The following is a 21417-nucleotide window of genomic DNA, read 5'->3' on the forward strand; positions in this document are numbered from 1 at the left end:
CGGAAGCCAGGAGAGGGATTTCTTGAGGGGAGATGCTGGGACAGATCTAGGAAAGAGTAGAGTGATTCTGGCAGCAGCGTTTAGGATAGATGTAGGGGAGACAGGTGAGAGGCAGGAAGGCTGGAGAGCAGGAGGTTACAGTAATCAAGACGGGAGAGAATGAGGGCCTGAGTCAGAGTTTTTGCAGTCGAGCAACAGAGGAAAGGGCGTATCTTTGTTATATTGCGGAGGAAAAAGCGACAAGTTTTAGAAATGTTTTGAATGTGAGGGACGAATGTGAAAGAGGAGTCGAGTGTGACCCCTAGGCAGTGTGCTTGGGCTACTTGGTGAATGATCGTAGTTCCAAGAGTAATGTGGAAGGAGGTAGTAGGGCCAGGTTTGGATGGAAGTATGAGGAGCTCTGTTTTAGCCATGTTGCGTTTAAGGCGGCGGAGGGCCATCCAGGATGATATAGCAGAAAGACATTCAGAAACTTTGGTTTGTACAGCAGGTGTTGCATGTTTGAAAGAGGATGGAAAGGTTCCAGAGCAGAGGGAGGAGTTCAAAATGTGTGTGAGCGTAGGGATTATAGTAGGAGCAAGAGGTTTTAGGAGATGGGAGGGAATGGGGACAAGAGGGCAAGTGGTAGAGTGAGAAGAGGCGATCAACAGCGACACATCCTCCTCTGAGACAGTGGAAAAAGAGTCAAGGAAGGCAGGAGGAGAGTTAGGAAGAGGTGTAGGATGGGAGGAAGAAACAGAGGAGATGTTCTGACGTATGGATTCCACCTTTTTCTTAAAATAGTCAGCAAAGTCCTGAGCCCATTGAGTCAATTGAGAAGAAAAATGAACATATAGATGTAACGGGTATTCCACCCCACCCAATCTCATATATAGTGTGGGTGAGTAGAACATGTAGTGTTACCGGTGTGGTGCGTATACCTGCAGGCTCACAGGAGGTCTGAGCCTCCGCTAATGAGAGCCTGGGGTGAATCCTCTGGAACGAATCTTCTTTTACAGCGCCTCCACCTATGTAGGATTCTATGGACGTGTAGAATGACCCTACATAGGAACCCAATTAGAAACCACACACACAGTCAGTGATTATATAATAACTAAGGAATTTACTTCGAACATAGAACATATCATCGCCTTTACATATACTCATAACCTGTGTCCCTCTCACGAGGAGACACTACCCGTGACGTCTCGCAGGACGTTTCCCCAACACTAGGTGATCCCACCCAGTGTCTAGTGAAACCCCCACACCCAAGGTCCCGTACTCCTACGGAGATAGTCAATGGGTGACTGCGCAGTCACTAAAACCTCTAGGCCTGTTGGTGCACATATAATATTGATACCTTCCGAGCACTCCGATGCTCGGGCCTGCAACACTCTTCTCAAAGGGTCAGACGTCCGTCTGATCCTTTCCAGGTACTCTGCCGGTGGACCCCAACGAGGGTCCCACCGCTCCACGGGAACTGCAACCGATCACGGCAACACCAACCGCATGGGAACAGCAACCGCCGCTATCAGCTTTCTGCCTAACTACTTCTAGAGTGACAGCAACCCTAACCTAGGGCCTGTCCCTGAGGAACCGCAACCTGGGATGGCTTGGGGAAAACTCCTAGGGCCTGTGGAACATTAACCTGCCCCCCTTCCCCTAGCTACCCAGTCTCAACTGTAACTGCTAATCCAAACAGCCTAACGTACCTGCAGCCAACACTCAGCTCACACTGTCAGCCTGCAGACAATTCACACACGCTGCACACACTGCGCCCAGCACATGCAGCGACACACACACAGCTGGCAATCGTACACAGCCACCTGGATCCCGCAGCAAATCATCCACTGCACACACGCTGTGCCTATTTGCCAGTGCGCACAGCACTACCCGCTGTGGCACTGCCAAACCTGCACCTTACACACACTAAGGGCGACCTCCCTATCTAGGGCCGTCCCTTATCAGTTACCCACTAACCTGGTGGGGAGTTGGGGCCTACCTGGAGGGTGAGGGTACCTATCTGGATGCAGGAGCTGCACTCACTCCCTGCATCCTTCCTTCCCCTTCAGCTCCTCTGCTCCAACTGACGTGACCAAAGCCGGGGAATTTATCTATTCTCCCTCCAGGGCAGTCCTACAGCCCTATTGGCTCCTATCAAGCACCTGGTGCCTGCCTCGCTATGCCTCATGGGAATTGTAGTCCCGAGGCCCTTACTATAACATTGGGGCCGCGTGCGTTCCTCCCCTCTGCCTACACTAACTCCTAATGGCCGCCGCAACCCTTCCTGAGCTGTCCCTGCGCCTGCGCAAGCTATCTGGGGCTGCCTCAACCTTCCCCTGACTATCCTCACGCTCGCGCGACTCTTCCCTGCCTCTCGCAGCCTCCCTGCGCATGCGCGAGCTAACTGGGCCGCCGGGGACTCACTGCGCATGCGAGACCCGGCGCAACATGGCGGCACCCTATCCGCCCGGCTCCGGGAGCGCCGGGAGCCCTGAGATGCGCGTGCGGCCTTGGCAACCGGCCGCACGCTTCCCCGGCAACCCCCGAGCTGGGACCTGACCGCCCTCTCCCCTGCCACTGCCGAACGGAGCCGCCATTGGACGCGGCGGCCCCCGCGATCGGCAGTCAGGTGAGGGGGGTGCGGTAGCGCTGGGGAGACCTGGCTACACTCTCCCCCTGGTGAAACACCCAACGCCCTCGCTTGGGGAACGACATAGCATGGTACAATTTCACATACTGAATATTTTCGCGGCATAACCCGTACACATAACATATCGATTTTGCACATCAGGTTACATGATACATCACCCCCAGTAACCGAGACCAGCTGAGACCATTGATGGGATGCCCCGAACTGAACACGTGGGGGTACCTCACTTTTGCGTCCGTGAGCCTCCCCCAGAAAATTTTTCTGAAGAGCACACTCTAAAGCGACAGTTACTGGCTCTTCGCTACTTCCTCCCCCTGGTGGAAGGAGTAGCACAGTGTCTCTGAAGCAGACCTTTACCCGGTCATCCGCGGCAGGGATGCGGTAGACCAGGAGGCCAGGACCTTTCCCGCGGTCCACTACCTGGGGAATGGGGCGCTCCTTTTTGGGCTTAAAGGAGGTCAGTCTCCCTGGATATTCCTTTACACAGTCCTTGTCCCTACGGACTTGCGAGGCTTCCACTGAGAAGCGAGCACTGGGAAATGTCTCGGTTTCACCTGGCAGGGGGGAAAAAGTAGACACCTTACCCCTGCGGTGATTCATGGTGGCCAACAGGTCCTCGGGGACGCTGTCAGTTCCCACCTTGGTGGTATCGGGACCTGCCCCCGGCACTTCTGGGGCAGTCCACTTACGCGCTGAAAACTCGGGAGCGTTGGATCCCAGTCCTGGGACCACTTGTGTCGGAGCACACGGGCTCATACTCCGTTCAGAAGCCGCAACTCTGGCCTTCTCCATGGCCACCTCCATCGGAGCTTGTGGGGAGTTAGGGAGTTCCTTACCACTCCACTGGCTTGGGATGGATTCTCCCAAGGAGGACACCTCCACCAGGACGCGATGCAGAGGGGAGCCCTTCGCCCAGGAGACCAGACTTAAGGAGCCATCGTGCTCCGCGGTGACCTGGAGGCTCACCCCCGACACCCCTGGGGCAGTCGACTCACCCTTGTCGGCGTTAAGTACTGGTCCCCATTCTAGGACCAATGGTACCTCTGTAGTAGGTCGGACTGACCATTGTAGGGCACACAGGCCCACAGCAGGGTCCGCAACATCGGAAGACACCTCTTCCAGGGTACACGGAACCACAGCAGACTCTGTATCCTCTGCATTACCGCTGGGGTGGTTCGCCGGTAGGCGCATCGCCACCGATGGGATTTCCACCTTTTCCCCGGAAGATATCATGACGGTATCCTCCGCAAGGTAGTCACCAGATTCTCCTGAAATGCAGCCATTGGGTGTGGGTACGAAGCTGGCGTGCTCCGGTACCTCCACTGCAGCCGCACTCTTCTCTGCCAAGGGTTCACTTAGCTCCTTAGCTGACTCTGTAGGCTGGGGTACAATAGGCATCAAGAAAATTGCACCGCAACAATCACATTGAGGTTCCCATGCCAGTGCACCTCTAGGACAGTCACAGGTGGGGCTAAAGCACTGCGTACACGGCTCCCCATCCACCTCGGTGATCCTGAAGTCTAGTGGCACTTGGGACATAACGGCTCCCTCGTCATAGGCTTCTTGCAAGCAGGGGCACAGTAGCATAAGGAGATCTATTCCTGGCGCTCGCCAGGGCACATACACATTAGGGTGTATCCCCTGACAGTCTATCTCATCCTCATGCATCATCTCATCCTCATGCATCATCTCATCCTCAGAGATCAGAGTGTCTATCACAGCGTCCACGTATGGTTGAAGATAACCGTGCTTGCTCCCCCTGGTGGAATCTAAAGGAATTTTTACAAGGAATTGTTTTTCGCTCTGCACCGAGTCACTCACAGCACAGGGGAGGGGCTCTGATTTTCGCGCCAAACCCGGACAGAATGTTGCGACATCTTTCTGTGCACGCTTGCAGTCAGCAGCACGTGCGCTCTCCTGATTTGGCGGGAGACGCCATTTTGCTGGGTCGGCATAGACTAGGGGGTACCCTTCTGAGGGGCCCCCGGGCATGAACAGTGCGGACGGTGCCTCTGCCAGGCATATATCCTCAGTGTGAGTTACAACAAAAAGTATGGTTTTCCATGTGGACGTGGGATCTTGTTCCTCCTCTAAGACACATGCCCACGGCCACCCAGGAATTTTACACATACCCTCCCGGACCTTCTTTGCGGGTATACTAGCGGGAATGCCTCCTACCGCCACTACCTGGCCAGGTTCCATATACTGCCGCAAAGCCCAGGCAAGGACCTCGTCTCTGGACTTCACAAACATGGCGACAAAAATAGGAACGGGACAATTTAGAAAAAATGGACAGGGCACCCCAGGTGTCTCTCAGCAGCGCCTCCAAATGTAACGGGTACTCACCCACACTACATATGAGATTGGGTGGGGTGGAATACCCGTTACACTCAGACCTCCTGTGAGCCTGCAGGTATACGCACCACACCGGTAACACTACATGTTCTACTCACCCACACTATATATGAGATTGGGTGGGGTGGAATACCCGTTACATTTGGAGGCGCTGCTGAGATCGTTTGTGGGATGCCCCGAACTGAACACGTGGGGGTACCTCACTTAGATATACAATGATCAGACCTAAATTACCTACAGTGCATCTACTATGACTCAGGAAACAGATTAGGAATCATTGTAGATAACGTATTAAAAATATCAGGTCAATGTGCAGTGGCAGACACAGAAAACAAAGACAATGTTTGGGATAACCAACAAAAGTTTAGGAAAATAAAAAAGACAATTTAAAAATGCCATGGGAGAAAACCATGGTCCGTCCACATGTAGAATACTGAGTACAACTGTAGTCACCTCAGCTTGAAAAAGATGTAATGAGGCTGGAGAAAATTCAACACAGAGTGACAAGAACGATAATAGGTATGGAGCAATTACCTTTTCAGGCTAGGCTGAAAAATATTAGGGATCATATTTAATAAAAGAGATGAGCAGATGATTTGTCCTAATTTGTATTTCCTGTGAAGATAGCAGGTTTTTTTCACATATCAGAATTTGCAAATTCGTCTTAGTTCTGAGAAATCTGTCATATATATATATATATATACAGTATATATATATATATATATATATATATATATATATATATATATATTATATATATAAAGAAAAAACAAACAGCGCTAATGAAAAATAGTGCACCGCAAACTGAAATATTAGTACTTATAATAAAACATATATTGAAGGCTGTACATTAAAATACAAGTCCAATCCCGAAGGCACAGAGTTTATGATTAATCCAAATGTAGGGAATCAGATGATTGCAAAAAGCCAAAGGGAGGCAGCTGTATCTGGGAGAATCACTCCCCAAAGGAAATCTGCAAGAAAAAAAGACAACAGCGCACAACCCTAGTGCACTACCAAAAATAGGAGTTTATTATAAGGTAAAAAATGGTAATGCACCCTTACAAGAAAATAAGAGGTAAAAATCACATAAGGGTTTCTTTGGTTTTTAGAGGTACAATACCACTGCTGAGGCTTCAAATCATCTGGCACTCTGTAGGAAAAGTCAGTGTTTGTTGGTGTCAAATGATACTGGCTCCAACTTCCACACAGCTCCAATGTGCTCAGCTTTCCTCCAGCCTCTGTGTTAAATCAATAGCTCTATAACAGCCAATTACAGCAGCACAAGCAAAGAGTCCTTCAGTACACACAACACAGCACCTCGTGGCAGCGTGGTCACGGGTGCGTGATGATGTCACCCGATGGCATTTGGAGCTATTGATTTAACATAGAGGCTGGAGGAAAGCTGAGCACATTGGAGCTGTGTGGAAGTTGGAGCCAGTGTCATTTGACACCAACAAACACTGACTTTTCCTACAAACAGAGTGCCGGATGATTTTAAGCCTCAGCACTGGTATTGTACCTCTTAAAAGCAAAGAAACACTTACTGAATATGATTTTTAACTCTTGTTTTCTTGTAAGTGTGCATTACCATTTTATACCTTATACAGTAATAAACTCCTGTTTCTGGTAGTGCACTAGGGATGTGCACTGTTGTCTTTTTTCTTGCATATATATATAATATTTTTTTTTACATTTGTCTATACAAATATTCACGATTTCGAAAGAAAGAAATATTCACAAATTCTCTCTCCTATATCCTCCTGCATTATTCTACTGACCTTCCTACCTACCCAAACTAAACCCTGTCTGAGAACCCCACTACCCAGCCTCCTGGTCCCACTCCTCAATCCCATCACTGAAATAAGGGAAATTTTTCAGCCTGCAAAAATTTCAATATAGACTCTTTGATAAAATTGTATGCTTTTGCACAGGGGTTTTATTTATAAACATTCTAATGAATATCCGTGGGTTTTCAAACATAATTGTATATTCGCTAAATACTCTAATTAGTGGAGCTTTTTATACTTTTGTTCCATGTCTAATCAGAAGAGCTACTCAAATGAATGGACCACATGCACTAAACTTTATTATTCCATAAGTCACCTTATAGCTTATTCACTAGAATGGACTATTTGAGGCAATATTTCCTAAGCCACGCTGGAAGGTGTCTTTTGATGTAGCCGTGCTTAGTAAATATGTTCCTTTAGATTGGAAAAAAAAAGATGACTGAGGAGAAATGTGAATTTAAAGAAATAATGTGCACTTTAAATACAAATTGGTTTTGTAAAATATTGATGCAGAGACAATAAATAGGGAGCTTTTATTCACAAATGTACATAACACATAAAGACCATGACACACACACACACACACACACACACACACACACACACACATACACATTATGACATTTCATATTTAAAACAAATGAAAGGAAGCACTGTTTCCCTTCGTGCACAGTTAACATCTGGAATCCAATACCGCAGGAGGCTGACAGCAAATAGCATTAGTAAACTTAAAAGAGGACTACCTCTATTCATGGAGATTAAAGGGCCTATTCAATACACTTTGATAATAAAATTGCAACATTGCATGTGTTGGCATGTTCCTACAGTATCTCATGGCATGAAATTTGTGTAAAAAGGGTATTTACTAAAACAAATCGCATTTTTTTTTTACCATTTCTTACAAAAACGATATATTACACCAGTTTTTAGTGGCTTTACAAGTGAAATGAACTTAACATTCGATTTTGTTCGACCAGTCTAGAAGAGCTGCATAGAGAGAAGCTGCATCTCCCTGAATAGCTCTTACAGGTGATTGCACTGTTACATTTTATTTTTATTTAAGCAGGGGGTCTCCAAAGCTGAACCGCATTCATTTAAGCTCTGGGGACCCTCTTCTTCCTGAGTGGGTGCCAATATCTCCAGCAAGTTTAAATGTACCTTGTCACGACCCACCTGACTGGACATTTAAACTAGTACTAGATATAGGCACCCCATACTGCGGCCTGTACCTCGGGAAGCAGAAAGTCCTTGGACCTGAAAGTAATGTGGTTCAGCTATGTGACCCCTTTCTTCAATACTATGTACAACAAAAATAAAATGAAAGACGATCTTCATTACCTTAGTGGCTAACTGCTAACATCATGAAGGTATTAAACAGAAGAACCCATTTTTTTGGTGTTAGAGGGGATGGATGAAGACTCTATTTGCCATTTGGTGGGTAGTTAGGTCTCCTGGGAGGATTTACACCCTCCCTTACCTTAGAAGTTGCAACCACTAAGGTAACAAAGGTGTTAACCCCTCCCGCAAGGCCTAATCACCCACTCTGTGGCAACATCCCGCTTAACCCAACAAACCCCCACCAACTCCACATAGGAATGGACAAAAGCCCTATTAGCCATATTTTGCTATTAGTGCTTTTGCCCATTCAAATATACAGTACTGCACATTACAATAAAATACAATACAAATTATAATGCAATTAAAAATAAAAAACATTTAAGCCATTGATTATCACTGGGGGCACAGATAGCCACATTGGCAACCAATGGACACCCTACTTCCCACCCCTTCTAACCTCAAAAAACCCACCCCCACCCCTCCCACACATACAAGTAATGTGAAAAAGCCCCTGCCAGGATGAATGCCATCTTCGTCCTCATCTTCAGTGGCACCAACATTTAAATAAAAACACTATATACTGGCCAGTAACCCCTTAATTACCTTTGTGGGTGGTAAGCGCTATGGTGATTAAGGGGTTAACCCCTCACACTAATCACTCAGGAGGCCTAACCACCCTCCCTGAAGCAACTGCCCCCATCACCCACCCCTCTATCCCATCACCACACATACAAATGGGCAATAGCTCTATTAGCCAAATATAGCTAATAGCGCTTTGCCCACTTGTGTTACAACAAATAAAATATGCACAATAAAAAAAAATTGCAATAAAATAAAAACAAACACTAGGTGATAAATCCATTGATTGTCACTGTGGTATTTATGGCCTCTACAGGGGCATAGATGGCCACATTGGAAAACAATGGGCACCCTATCGTCAATCAAAGTGTTTTTTACCCTTGCCCGGAAGAAGTCTCATCCTCCTCATCCAACTGCGGAACTGTACGTGCTCCCCACAAACCGGGACCGGACCGTTGGGCTGAGGTTGGGATTGTGAATACACCGACCGTAGACCACAGAACCGGTTCTGGGTTGTGCAGTCCATAGTCAATCGTAGCCGGTTCGGAGTTGGAGAAGGCAGGGTAATCCATGGACAAGCCAGGGTCAGAGTTCGAGATGTCAGAGTAATCGATATCCAGGCTGGGGTTCGGCAACAGGTAGGCTGATGCGAAGTGCTTCAGCATAGCAGCTGAAGCACAGGAATGGCCTCTGCACGAGGAGAGGGAGCGGCCCATAATAAAGGTCTCTGCAAGGGGAGAATGCACTGGCCTAGGAACACTGCAGGGTAGCACTGGGAGACCAGCACTTCAGCACAGGAACCAGGAAGCAGACCTCTGCCAGGAGGGAAAGCAGCAGATCTCAGGAACAAGGCAAGACTAGCACTAGGGATCCAATGCTTCAGTACATGAACCAGGAAGCAGACCTCTGCCTGGGGTGAATGCAGCAGGTCTCAGGAACAGGGCAAGGCTAAGGCAGGGTGATTGTGGAAAACATAGTTACGTCCAAGAGAATCTGGGTTTATGCTCAGCAATGAGGGAAAGGGAGAGCCCAGAATAAGAAGGGCAGGGAGCCAATCCAAAGACAGTGATGTGTGGGCATTCCTCAAATGATAGAGTAGAGAGAAAGAGCTGCAGTGATTGCACGCACAGGTGATAGTGCTTGCAAATCCAAAGGAAGGTCTGTCTGAGAGCTCACCAACTCTGCAAGAGTGAGCCCCTGCCAAACCCAGGAACGGATTCCTTACAGGCACCAATCAACTCTTGACCCACAAAGCAATGATCGTAAGCTTGAAGTACAGCATGATGCGCAGAACTCTATGATCCTCCGCTGCTTGAAGAGAAGTAACTGGTGAGTAGATCCTCTTATCTTCTTTATTTTCATCTTTCTTTTACTCTTATTTAAGACTTGATAACAAATATATAAAAAAGTTAATAACTTGGTGCATTAAGATACACTGATGTGAAAAATGGCATAACATAAGGCAGGAATATAAACTATGGGATTCAAGTGTGTCCCGGGCACATAAGAAAGGGTTAAAACTTTTTAGAGTCTACAAATTACTCCTTTATAAATATAATGGATTGGGGGGGGGGGGGGTGAACTCAGAGGTATTAGTGAGGAGTCCCTAGAGACCTTGTCTGATCCCTGGGATCTGGAAATGAGCAATACTTAGTTGAGCTGGGGATAATCTTGTTTAGACTGAGCAGGACTTTTCCATCGGGTTATTGCTGATTCTAACTGTGCATGTTTCTTCCGGGGAATGCTTGATTGAGAAACCATATCTTTGGACCTCCTCACGGTTTGGTAACCAGATATAGCTTCAAGCTTACTTCAGGTCTTACATTGAAAAAACGGGGGACCATAGCTAGATGTGGACTTAGTGTGTGGATGGGGTTGCCTCCCACATGGATGTTTGGAATTTACTGATAAGTTTGCGCAACACATGGCATGTTAACACCATTAGACCATGGCTCAGTCAATGTAGTGGGGGTTAAGGCACCAGCTATTTACAGTATATTCTAATATTGAGATCTGCACATAATATGAACATTTAAACCACAAAAACATGTAACAGAACATGAGCCTGGGCTGCTTAAACATCTGTGACTATAATAATCAATAGAGTTCACTTAGCGTCCAGGGCCTTGCTCCACTTCCTCTGGTCTCAACACGGCCCCCACTCCTGTACCCACAGACCAGTTGATGGGTCCTACCATGCAGCACAAAGCAAGGGGGAAGTTAAAATCGCTGCCGCGGTATAACCGGAGCAAAGGGAGGAGGTATGGAACTTTGCAGCAAGTTATTTTGTGGCATTGATTAGGTTAGTGGGGGTACACATCTCCCCCCACAAACACCAAACCTCACTAAAGATTGTTCTGTCCTAGGTAAGTTCAGGTCTGTGTTGTTACCTGTTGGCTGTTATGGCCTTCTCGTTGGGGAACTCTGGGCCACTCTGGTCTCTGGGGCCTTAGCATAGTTGATTCTCTGCCTGAAGCCTATGATATATTGCAGCAATTCCCACTCTGGATAACAGGTCTATGCCTTCAGGAAGGTAACTGGCAATCATTGTTGTCCCTTTGTGAAGTATCATCAAACAGAAGGGGTAACACCATTTGTACCATATTTCTTTCTTCTGAAGTCCTGCTATTATTGGCTGCATCTACTGTCTTCTGGTGAAGTTTGTTGGTGAATGATCTGCATATACTGTATCCAGAAAGGGTCGCAATTTAGGTTCAGAGTGGGGTAGGATCTCACTGCCTGCACTAGAGATTTCTTTGTATGGAAAAAGTGGAATCTTATGATTATATACCTGGGCAGCTCAGATGATTCAGGTTTAGCCCGAAGAGCTCTGTGTGTACAGTCAGGGTAAATTATTCTGCTTTCAAATAGGGTAAAAGTTGCTTTAGAATGTGTTGAACAATTTGGTCTCTCTGGGAACCACCCGTCCCCTCGCCCTGTATCTGTCCACTCTTCGAAGGGAGTCCATCTCAAGTTTCACCTCTCAACGCCAACTGGAATATAGCTTTCAGGCTGTTATGTAATTATACAATGTATTTCTTAGTCTTGGCTCGTCAAACAATCCCCCGACTCAGAATCTGAAGTGCCACGTTAGAAGGCACCATATTCTGGCCTATGTTGCGTGTCATCCCAGCCCTTGAAGAAGTCCTCTGCGGCCAGCTGCTGCCTTTTTTGTGTTTTTTGAAGGCACAATTTGGGAAGATAAGGGAATATTCCAACTCTCCTGGCTGCAGCTTGGCCGTTTGTAGCTCTTTTTTTTATGCTTTTGTAGCTGGTTAGTGCCCGCTTGGCACAGAGCTCGACTAGGTCACAGCTATCTTGGTCGACTCTGCCCAAGCGCCCCATGAATTTTATTATTTGTCTTAACTCTATGCACAGGACATACTTGAAAATGAGAGGTAACTCTCAATGTATTACTTCCTGGTAAAATATTTTATAAATAAATAAATACAATTCATTTTTTGATATATTACGTGTGCATTTATATTTTTTTAGTTGCCATCATCCTACAGTTGCTCTCTCCCCAATTTGCCTTTTCTCAGTTAATACCTAAAGGATTTGAATTGCACATACTTGAATTATTAATTAATTAATTATGTAGCAGGTGTACCCCTGCGGTACTACAACTACGTGTGCTGCTGTCACCTGTGGGGCTAACAGGAGGCCTGAACCTTCGCCACTGGGAGCCTGGGGTATACTTACACACGGTGCAGCGCCCCCACTGATGAGGTATCCCAACGTGGTGGGAGTGTTCCCTTATCAGACCAACAATACAGTACTATAACTTCTGCATAACTCTCATTGCATAGACATCATAATTATCATGTTACCACCCCACATGTCAATCATGGCTGATCATCAAGGATTATCCGGGTCAGGACTATGACCAGGGAGGTAGTATAAGTGCACCAATGGGCCCCAACACAGGGAAGCGCTATCCCTCACACTCACATTAACATTATAGCTGGTGGACACTCAGAGGTTAAGTGCCCTGGCACATTGGTACACCAAGGACAAAGGGTGACGCAATGCCCCATGCCGCAAACACGCTGCTCCTTGCAGGAATGAGTACACCGTCTGATTCCCCCAGGGGAGGGATCCTTTGAGAACAGTCTCTGCTATTGAGTCAGATACTCTTTCAGCCACACGCTGTACTGACAGTCAGGCACTGTCCTGCAGCATCTCTTTCTCTCTCTACGAGTATAGTGAAGGAGTCCCTATCTTAAGGCCGTTCCCTATACCATACAGTTATTCTACCGTTTCTCTGGGGACTAACTTGCCCTGGCGGTTTACCTCTGGCCTAGTCCCTGGAGCACTGCTCTGTGGACACTACCTGCACCTTCAGTGTCCAGGTCTTGACTCCCCACTTCCTGGCCCAGCAGGCAGTAGTCTTTCCTTCTTTCAGAAGCAATCCAGCTATCCCATTGGCTATCTTGTGTCATCAGGCAGCCTCTCCCTAAGCATCATGGGAGTTGTAATCTCTCTGCTGCACCATTAACATTGGAATCGCGTGCGCATAGGACACTGCGCATGTGTGACTCTAATGGCCGCCGCGACCTTGCCCTGCTTATTGCTCGACCTTCCAGGCACTCTCTCAGCTCCTCTCCGGTTCTGCGCATGTGCGACTCTGCGCTCGTGCCCGCGCACGCCTAACATGGCGATGCCCTGTGATACATACTGAGGTTAGGAGGGGGAAACCGGGACCGTGGGGAGACCGGCGGGTACCTAGCTACATCTTTAAAGAGCTGTTGAACCTTTACAGTACTCTGCTTCACAAATGCTTTCAGAAAAATGTAACAACATGTACAGTAAATCAACATTTCATTCTATTTTCATACATCATTGTCCTCTTTGTGTAGTTCAGTGGGAAATTAACCGGACAACTTCTGAAGGGGATAAGCACAGAAAAACAAAGGTGAATCTCTAAAGTTAATTCCTGCTCTTAAATAATGTGTTCTGTCTTGCTGAATTGTAGATGTGTTCTTAAATTTAAATCTCTACTTAGATTCAGAAATTCAACCTGTTCAAAGAAAAAGGCAAAATTAACATTAGGAATACAGATTCCTCTGTCTAGAACTCAGAACCTGCTCTGAAAACTCAACATCAATTGTACAGCATTTTCTGAGCCTGTGCAACATTTCTACAATACTTTAATAAGGTTTACTTTTACATTTCCCCTAAACTCTCTAAAACTACCACAGACAAATCAAACTTCCCTAATCCTAGATTCATTTATTGGAATATTAGAAAAGAAAGGGATGTGGTTATATTGCTGGCATGTTATTTAAGTAATAATCCCCAAAGAACAGGGCATTACTGGCCAATAATGCCCTGGCTGGGTTAAAGACCCTGTTCTGGGAAAATTATTACTATTATAGGCTAAATGTAGGGTTATTTGTAATTTTTCATAAAAAAGATACACTTTTGTAGTCATATTGATTTTTATCAGCATGATTGTCTACATTCTTATGCTTTTACTGCAATTTTATTAAAAATAAATTGTACATACACACAGCCCCCTCTATACAGACACACATACACTGCAGCCCCCCTCTATACACACAAACACTCTGCAACCCCCCCTCTATATACACAAACACACTCTGCAGTCCCCCCTACATACTGTGCAGCACCCCTCCTCTACACCCACAAAACACACTGCAGCCCTCCTCCCCCTCTACACTCACAAAACACACACAACACACAGCAGCCCCCTCTACACCCACAAACACAGAAACACACTGCAGCCCCCTGTAAACCCACAAAACTGCAGACACACACACACACACATACACACCAAAACACACTTTGCAGCACTCCTCCAGTATCTACACCCACTGACACACACACACACACACACACACACACACACACACACACACACACACACACACACACACTGAAGCCCTCCTCTACACCCACAAAACACACTGCAGACACACCAACAAAACAGACTGCTGCTCCCCGCTACATCCACAAAACACACACCAGCAGCCCCCCTCTACACCCACTGCAGCCCTCCTGTAAACCCACACACTGCTGACACACACACACACACACACAAAACACTCTGCACCTCTCCTCCACCAACAGAACACACTGCAGCACCCCCTCTGCACCCACAAAACACACACTGCAGACAAACACAAACCAACAAAACAGACTGTGCCACCTCTACATCCGCAAAAACACACCAACAGCCCCCTCCCTACACCCACTTCAGCCCCCCAGTAAACTGTACACACTGCAGACACACAAACCAACAAACACTCTACACTCCTCCTCCACCCTCAAAATACACACTGATGACACACACACTGCAGCCCCCCTCTACTCCCACAAAACATACCCACAGCAGACACACACCAATAAAACAGACTCTGCTGCCCCCTCTACACCCACAAAGCAAACACACAAACATTTCCCTTCACTCTCCAGTGCTGAGCTCTCTGCAGACAGGGTGGGGGAGGAGTCAGTGCATTCTGTCCAATCACCTCCCCTGTCTAAGAGCTGATCTCACTCTTTGTGAATGAGAACTGAAAGCTGATTTTTTATTAAAATTTGCCCTAAAGGTAAAGAAAGCAATTAAATAAACAAAGAACCACTTTAAACAGGGGTTTATGCTCTCTGCAAGCCCTTTGTGGGAGCTCAAAACATACACAACCTCTGCTTGTTCTAGTTCTAGGTGCTTTAGCACTCACATTTTCATATCTGCTTCGCAAACTGATGCTGCACAGGAGAGTACGTCTAGCACCCATGCCACCATCGTCATCATCATCAGTGGTATTGTTTATCATCATCCCTATAACACCAAAATGATCTAAATTCATGATCAAATGCATTGTCGACATCAGAGAATAGTGATTGTGTTAGGGGTGATTGTGTTAAGTTACAATGCCTTTAATCTGTGGTTTTCATCTCAACTTGTGACAGTACCCTGTCTTATTGCTGCAACCACCTTTTGTCATACTGACTATCTAAGGTTGCCTGCCACTTTGTGTAGATCATCACGAGTACCAATAACACCACTTTTAATGGATTTACCTTAATCAGAATCATCCCCGCCAATGCTGCCGAAACCACATCAACGACCTACGCCAAAACTATGTCTACCTCATCATATATTACCGTAACACTAAATGTAATGAACCTTAAAAATATATTATTTAATTTATTTTTAAGGTTCATTACATTTAGCGTTACGGTAATATATGTTTTAAGTATACCTAATAAAAGTTACATTTTATATACATACATACTGTGCACATAAGTGAATTTTCTTTTTGGAGCACAAACGATTTTGTGCTCCTCTGTTTCCCTGATTCACTTTAATTCACAGTCGCACCTATTGTTCCTTACAATTATCGATATTTATCACGCACTTACATCACAATCAGTATAATTTAGTTGATCACTCCCCATCCCTCCCCCTTTCTTTGCGATTTAAATTGTCCGCCAATTTTTTTTATGAAGGCTTACAGTATAGGCCCGTATAACTGCTATTTCAACTAGTAGACATGTATAGAGCTATATTACTATGCAATGGCATCGAGTGAGGGACTGCTGCTATTGTTGTTTGTACTGCTGCAGCTGGAGTACAGCACTGGATATATTATCCCTGACTGTCCTTGCCATAAATTCTCAGAGTTACAATTAAACTGTTCAGGAAGCTTAATAATTATTCTTGTGATTATTTTTCACAGTGGAAAGCTTTTCTTTCATTTTTGTCACCTCAAATAATGAGAGACATAGATTTAGAGATGACGATGTTGCCATTTTTAGAAATATAGGTCTCCAATCCGAGGAGCTATAGAATCACATAATCACTCGCATCAGGCTTGCTAATGTGTCACAATAAGCAATACTTTTTAATAGGATTAGAATACCGTGAACATAAGAAATGTGCCATTTTGTATTATTAGCATATTCATTTTATTTCATAGGATAATTTCAGTATTTTAGAAAGGTGTTGTTTATATGCACATTGCTTTGATATTTGGAACAGACAATAATATAATAATAATTAAATTATTTTGTGCCTGCGGAATTGACAACAATGGACTTTTCTATTTCTTATTTTCTTTCATTGTATCTCTGAACCGCCTCTTTAAATTTTACTGTGTGCATGATGATATATTGTTATGTAAAAAATATAGAAATCAGAATTTCAAAAGCAGTACATTGAAATAGTAGATTATATTCCCATAGGCAATTCTCTTACAGTTTTGTATTTTACTAGCCTTGATGTGGCTCACAATGTTTGTTTTAATCTATCAATGTATGCTATGTATTACATCTGACATGCTGTCATAGAAGCCCTTAAGATATTTTTCAGTATTTTTTCAGATGCTTTGCAGAAACAAAGAAAAATAGACCTACTGTATGTTTTCGAATAAAAAAGATATTTTGCATGTAACTGTTGTTTTTTTTTTTTACTCTATGTAGATAACAAATTTTATAACAGATTTATTTGTCCTCTGCAATACAATAGAATACTGTAGCTTATGAAAAAATAAAAATTAACAATACCTCCTAATACTAAACTGAATAAATGGTAGATAATTAAAAATAATAACTTTATTTCATATAGCGCATTTCTCCCAATGGGACTCAAACGCCTTCACAATTACAGTATAGTTCGCGGTATGCAGCCCATAATAATTTTACAGACACCATCCCTGCCCAGATGATCTTACAATCTATGTTTTTGGTGCCTAAGGCTCAGGGTGATAAAGTGACTTACCCAAGGTCACAAGGAGTTGACACCGCAATTTAAACCAGTCTCCCCTGCTTCAACCCCAGTGCCGTTGTGATTAGTCGATCAGTCGATCATTCTCTCACTTCATCTCTCTCTCCAGGGTCTCTGTCCACAGAGACTAATTTAATAGTAGTCCAGAGATTTAAAACTCATGTTTCTACTTTTCAGATATACACATTTGTTTCTATTATGTGATTTGTTTTGTTATTATGTGACCGATACTTTTTGTACTAGGTTTGGAGATGAATGAAGCTGAACACTTAGGCCCTTATTCTGTAAGTGGTAATAAGCGCAGATGAAATGCTAGAAAAGAACCAATCAATGGGTCTTTTATGTGATAGCATGTCATCTGCGCTTATCACACCGTACAGAATATGGGCCACAGTAATTTTTCGTTGGTTTTCATTTTAGCAATCACAGTTAGGCTCACATGGGAGACTTGCTGAAGTAACTATGGCAATGAGAGGCTTCTTATAGTAAATCAGATCTGCCTTTCATTAACCCCTGAAGAAGCTGTTATAGGAACGGAGAAATGCATTGGGCGCCATCCGGGTGAGAGCTGTGATATCCTGCATCTAACTTCAAGATACTCACCAGTCCCTTCCAGTGATCCCCAGAAGCAGAAGTGCCAGAGAAGACACTGAGACACTGACGCTGCCTGGAGGAAAGTACTGACAGTGCACAGACTCACCAGATATGGATCTTTACTTTTAAGGCTTATCATTAAGCTTTCGGATTGTGAGTGTAAACTTTTTTTTCTTCTGTCCTGCTTTTAAACATTAAACTTGTTGTGCTATGGTCTTGGGTGTTATTCTTGCACTTGTTTTTGGATAGATATCCATTTGAACTCAGGGTGCTAAAGAGGACCTCATCACCATAAGCAGCATAAACAATTTCCATTGATATTCCCAACAGTATCTAATAAAGCTCTTTACAAGAGACTTACTTAAAGCCTTATTTTATTTGTGAGATCCAGTAATACTCGCATGCACATTTTCCCCAAATACATTGAAATTTAGTATGCACACTGATGTATGTTTTCACCTTCTCTTATTTCCATTTTCTGTGTGTGTATATGTATATTATGGACAGGCACAACCTTCTTAGTAAAAAGAGAAACTCTATTATATGAGCAATAACAGACCCCAATTTTCACTTACTGTACATCTAAGGTACCTCACATGCATTTAGTCAGAGACAGGTGAGTAGTCCACACCATACAGTATAGTCACCACTGTCCAGGTTAGGTGTATAAAGGGTAGTCCAGAAGACAAATGTCTTTTTCAAGTCCTGTTTTAGCCGGAATACAGCAGGGCACTGAGCAGTTGCGTTCAAGTCCACGTGGACAGTACTAATCCGTCGGTTTCCGGGTACACTCTGTTTGTCTACAGTACATCTGATGTCACGTGTATCTCGCGTCTCCTCCAACTTAGCACAGCGCCAACAAATGACTCTTCGCGTTTGGCTGTATATAGTTTCGGCAAGGGATGGTGGCTATGAAAATTGAGTCACATATACTTCCTTGCAATTAGTATAAATCATTATACAATTATAATATAAAATACATTAACAGGTATTCCCCCTACCCTAAGGGAATAATGCCACTACTACAGTACTGGTGCTACCTGTTGGATATACATAAGGTCTGAGCCTCTGCTCATAGGTAGCCTGGGGTGACTTTATGTTCTGTATACTATATCTCTATATGGTGCAGCTCCTCCACCTATGAGGATCCTGGGGCAATAGTATTGACTCCTCATAGCACTCATATCCCTAGGTTATACTCCAATAACACCCTCACAATCAATAAAATAACTCCTTTACTGTGGTCCTACAGAAAGCATAACATGACACTTGCAACCCAATGCACAGAAATACAATAGTAAAAACAATAGTTCAAAAAGTAGCTAGCCCCAACTAGTACCTAGGGTGCCCGTGCACTTGTGACCCAGTGTCCTGTGAGCAAATCCCTCCCCCTTGTGTATGATGCACAATACCACCCTGGATCAATGTCTAGCCAGGCCACACTTCCAGCAGGAGAAAGCGCAGCAACCATGTCCCATGTTGCGGGGTCTCCAACACAAGCCCCTCACACCTTAGGGTCCTGGGTGATGTTTTTTCCGCAGGCCACAGTGGGAAGCCTCCCTCTGCGCTCCAGTCTGCTCCGATGGGTTCCGCTGAGCTATCTCTCTCTACCGGAGCTCCATATACTTAAGGCCAGCCCTGCACACTTGTCTGTAGTGAAAGGAATCTATCTGGGGCCTAGGGGCAGGTTTGGGCCTTGTCCGGGAGCTTGGCAGGCTCCCCGGACACTACCATCCTCTTCCCTGGCTCCGGATGATCTGACAAGGTAACCCTTGTACTGTACTGCAGAGGAAATACTGTCAGTTTTGGCTTTTCCTTCCGTCCGCACCAGTAACAAAATGTCCACCGCTGTGCTGCACACCACCTACAGGTATACTTAAAGCTGCAGTTCAGTCTTTTTTTTAAAACAAATTAAAAAAATTTTTTTAATTTCAATAGTTTTATGTGTGCAATTTCTAATTACCTAAAGAACTGTATAGCTGCAGGTCAATTCGTTCTCCATGTATTGATAGGTCGAAATTTGGTGACATAATTAGTGAAGGGATCTGTTTATATTCTGCTTGTCTGTCAGTGGAAGCTCATGAATATTCATGAGCACTGCTGCACTGACGTGCTAGAGGGAGGGCAGGGCTGACAAAGGGGTGTGCCAGGGCTTGTGACAGGGCATGAAGGGGCAGTGCTTTAGCAAATGGCTGTTAAAATAGAATACAAGAAAATTGGTCTTTCAAAGTTGTTTTTTTAAAAACAGAAAATGCTAAAAGTATTTTTTCTTACTACAGAACTGATTTATTTAAAAAAACACACATGCAGGATATTGACTGAACTGCAGCTTTAACATGTGTGCCAACAACAAGATGGCCTCAACAACTTTCCCGATCCTTCAGCCACAGAAACAGCTCCCTGCTTTACTATGGGTGCATTCCTGATTGGCTGTAATGGCCCATGTGAATATACATCCCCCGCAGGGCTTCTGGGAGTTATAGTCCTGCTATTTTACATCAGCCAATATGTCTCCTATGGAGGTACGTAAGAGGAGCACCCTGCTCAGTTTATAAAGTGCATATTTGATACAAAATTCATATATAGACATACTGTACTGTATGCAGAATACTGCTGCGGCAGCCTTTATTCTTACATTTGCCACTAATTGGCCGGGGACTTACTCCGGCTGGCGCCGTGACTAAACAGCGCGCCAGCCGCATCCCCTCCGTGCACCCCCTCCACTTCGCGCGCATTTTTGTTCCCCTTCCCGACCCCCTAGCTGCTCCTGCCTTTGCCCCTCTGCTTCCCCGCACCCCCGCTTACCTCACTTCAACTTCAGGGGTGTCGGGGAAGCCGGGGAAGCCGGGGAAGCCGGGGAAGCCGGGCGCACCACATGACAGTGACGTCACAGTGACGCGCCGACATGCCGCCGTCACCACGCGGCCCGCACGCATCCAGCCGTGCGGGAAAGGTAAGAATTAAATGTGACACCAGTGTATATTAATTTTACCTTTGTTCCAAAAGGGGATAACTGTCTTAGAGTAAAGCTGAGTTTATCTATGCTACATCCAATTATCTATCAAATACTTACAAATTCAATTAGACTTTCAGACAAAGGGAATGGGGGAAATAATTGTCTCTATGATTTAAATCGTATATTGCATATATCTATATTTACAATAGAATTCAGAAAAATAATCTGATAATTCATTAATTGACAAATAACAATAATTAATAGATAATAAAAATTATAGTAAAAATGAATAAAATACATCTAATATTCTATTTTATTTGAATTCACAAACATATATACAATGACATAATTTCTAAGAAATACTATTAAAGAAAATGAATAATATCTGTGTTCATTGCACCCAAAAGGTGTTTCAGTGTGTAAA

Source organism: Ascaphus truei, chromosome 1 (assembly GCF_040206685.1).
Source record: "Ascaphus truei isolate aAscTru1 chromosome 1, aAscTru1.hap1, whole genome shotgun sequence".
Lineage (NCBI taxonomy): Eukaryota > Metazoa > Chordata > Amphibia > Anura > Ascaphidae > Ascaphus > Ascaphus truei.